This window comes from Arachis ipaensis, chromosome B4 (genome assembly GCF_059453495.1).
Source record: "Arachis ipaensis isolate K30076 ecotype BB chromosome B4, ASM5945349v1, whole genome shotgun sequence".
Classification (NCBI taxonomy): Eukaryota; Viridiplantae; Streptophyta; class Magnoliopsida; order Fabales; family Fabaceae; genus Arachis; species Arachis ipaensis.
The window spans coordinates 41405372-41408364 of NC_142439.1; the positions used below are offsets into that span (position 1 = coordinate 41405372).

At 32.5% G+C, this 2993-nt stretch overlaps 1 non-coding gene across 1 annotated transcript; it reads left to right on the forward strand.

Annotated features, from left to right (window-relative positions):
- The first annotated feature begins 664 nt into the window (after window positions 1-664).
- LOC148567304 (small nucleolar RNA R71) lies at window positions 665-772 on the forward strand. Its single transcript, XR_015882834.1, has one exon. It is a non-coding gene; the product is annotated as a small nucleolar RNA R71 (small nucleolar RNA).
- Window positions 773-2993: the final 2221 nt, after the last annotated feature.

The window sequence follows — 2993 nt, forward strand, 5'->3', positions numbered from 1 at the left end:
GGCCCACTTGGGCCTCCAAATTTCTAATTGAGGACCTTGTTTCATTCATGAAACTTACAGTGGCCTTGGACAGATTAGAGACTAAGTTTGCTAAATTAGAGGTATTTTGTTCAGAGTTCTCTGTCTGTTGCTGAGTGGATGATGGAAAAGGTTTACTATTGTTAAACCTGTTTCTTCCACCATTATTAAAGATTTGTTGAGGCTTTTGTTGATCCTTCCATGAGAAATTTGGGTGATTTCTCCATGAGGGGTTATAGGTGTTTCCATAAGATTCACCCATATAATTTACCTCTGATATTGCAGGGTTCTCAGGATCATAAGCTTCTTCTTCAGAAGATGCCTCTTGAGTACTGTTGGATGCAGCTTGCATTCCATTCAGACTCTGAGAAATCATATTGACTTGCTGAGTCAATATTTTATTCTGAGCCAATATAGCATTCAGAGTATCAATTTCAAGAACTCCCTTCTTCTGAGGCGTCCCATTACTCACATGATTCCTCTCAGAAGTGTACATGAACTGGTTATTAGCAACCATGTCATTGAGTTCTTGAGCTTCTGCAGGCGTTTTCTTTAGGTGAATGGATCCACCTGTAGAAGTATCCAATGACATCTTAGCTAATTCAGACAGACCATCATAGAATATATCCAGGATGGTCCATTCTGAAAGCATGTTAGAAGGACACTTTTTGGTCAGTTCCTTGTATCTCTCCCAAGCTTCATAGAGGGATTCACCTTCTTTCTATCTAAAGGTTTGAACATCCACTCTAAGCTTACTCAGCTTTTGAGGAGGAAAGAACTTGGCTAAGAAAGTCTTGACCAGCTTATCCCAAGAGTTCAGGCTATCCTTAGGTTGAGAGTCCAACCATATTCTAGCTCTGTCTCTCACAGCAAAAGGAAAAAGCATGAGCCTGTAGACTTCAAGATCTACTCCATTAGTCTTAACAGTATCACATATCTGCAAGAATTCAGTTAAGAACTGAAAAGGATCTTCAGATAGAAGTCCATGAAACTTGCAGTTTTGTTGCATCAGAGAAACTAATTGAGGTTTAAGCTCAAAATTGTTTGCTCCAATGGTAGGGATGGAGATGCTTCTTCCATGTAAATTGGAATTAGGTGCAGTAAAGTCACCAAGCATCCTCCTTGCATTATTATTATTTTCAGCTGCCATCTCCTCTTCCTGTTCGAAAATTTCTGAAAGGTGCTTGCTGGATTGTTGTAATTTAGCTTCTCTTAGTTTCCTCTTCAGAGTCCTTTCAGGTTCTGGATCTGCTTCAACAAGAATGTTCTTGTCCTTGCTCCTGCTCATATGAAAAAGGAGGGAACAGAAAAATAATAATAGGGATCCTTTTTGCCCAGGTATAGAGGTTCCCTTAGGTGAGTGGAAGAAAAGAAGAGTAGAAGAAAAGAAGAAGAGAAAATCTGAACTCAGAGAGAGAGAGGGGGTTCGGATTTTTGGTGAGTGAAGAAGAGATGTTAGTAAATAAATAAATAAATAGAAGAAGATGAGAGGGGGAAGTTTTCGAAAATAATTTTTGAAAAAGGGTTAGTGATTTTCGAAAATTAGGAATGAAATCAAATTAAAATTAAAAATTAAACAATTAATTAATTAAAAAGAATTTTTGAAAAAGAGGGAAGAGATTTTTCGAAAATCAGAGAGAGAGAGTTAGTTAGGTAGTTTTGAAAAAGATAAGAAACAAATAAAAAGTTAGTTAGTCAGTTGAAACAAATTTGAAAATAAATTTTGAAAAGATAAGAAGATAGGAAGTTAGAAAAGATATTTTAAAATCAAATTTTTGAAAAAGATATGTTTTAAAAAGATATGATTATGATTGAAATTAGTTTTGAAAAAGATTTGAATTTTAAAATCAAAATTAATGACTTGACTCACAAGAAATCACAAGATATGATTCTATAACTTAAAGTTTGAATCTTTCTTAACAAGCAAGTAACAAACTTGAAATTTTTGAATCAAAACATTAATTGTTGATGATATTTTTGAAAATTATGAGATAAAATTAAGAAAAATGAAAAAGATATGATTTTTTGAAAAAGATTTTGAAAAGATAAGATTTTTAAATTGAAAATTTGATTTGACTCATAAAAACAACTAGATTTTAAAAATTTTTGAAAAAGTCAATCCAAATTTTTGAAATTTATGAGAGAAAAAGGGAAAGATATTTTTTTTATTTTTGAATTTTTAATGATAAGAGAGAAAAACATGAAAATGATGAAATGCATGAAAATTTTGGATCAAAATAATGAATGCATGCAAGAATGCTATGAATGTCAAGATGAACACCAAGAACACTTTGAAGATCATGATGAACATCAAGAACATATTTTTGAAAAATTTTTTATGCAAAGAAAACATGCAAGACACCAAACTTAGAAATCTTTCATGTTCAGACACTATGAATGCAAAAATGCACATGAAAAATAAGAAAAGACACAAAACAAGAAAACATCAAGATCAAACAAGAAGACTGGCCAAGAACAACTTGAAGATCATGAAGAACACTATGAATGCATGAATTTTCAAAAAAATGCATAAAAATTTTAGAAAAAATGCAATTTGACACCAAACTTAAAAATTGACTCAAGACTCAAACAAGCAACACAAAATATTTTTGATTTTTATGATTTTATAGTTTTTTTTTGTATTTTTTTTTTTGAAAATTATTTGTGAAAAAGAAAAATAAGGATTCCAAAATTTTTTAATATGAATTCCAGGAATCTTGCACTCTTAGTCTAAAGCTCCAATCTGAGGGTTAGACATGGCTTGATAGCCAGTCAAGCTTTAGCATGTAAATCAGGTGGATCAGGAACAGCAGCAGGTGGATTAGCAACAACTAGCTTGCTCTTGATAATGTTGGGTTGGAAGCCCTAGTCCAAATGAATTTAGACATGGCTTTACAGCTAGTCAGGCTTCAACATGCTTCATGAAACACTAGAATTCATTCTTAAAAAATTTTAGAATAATTTTCGAAAACAGA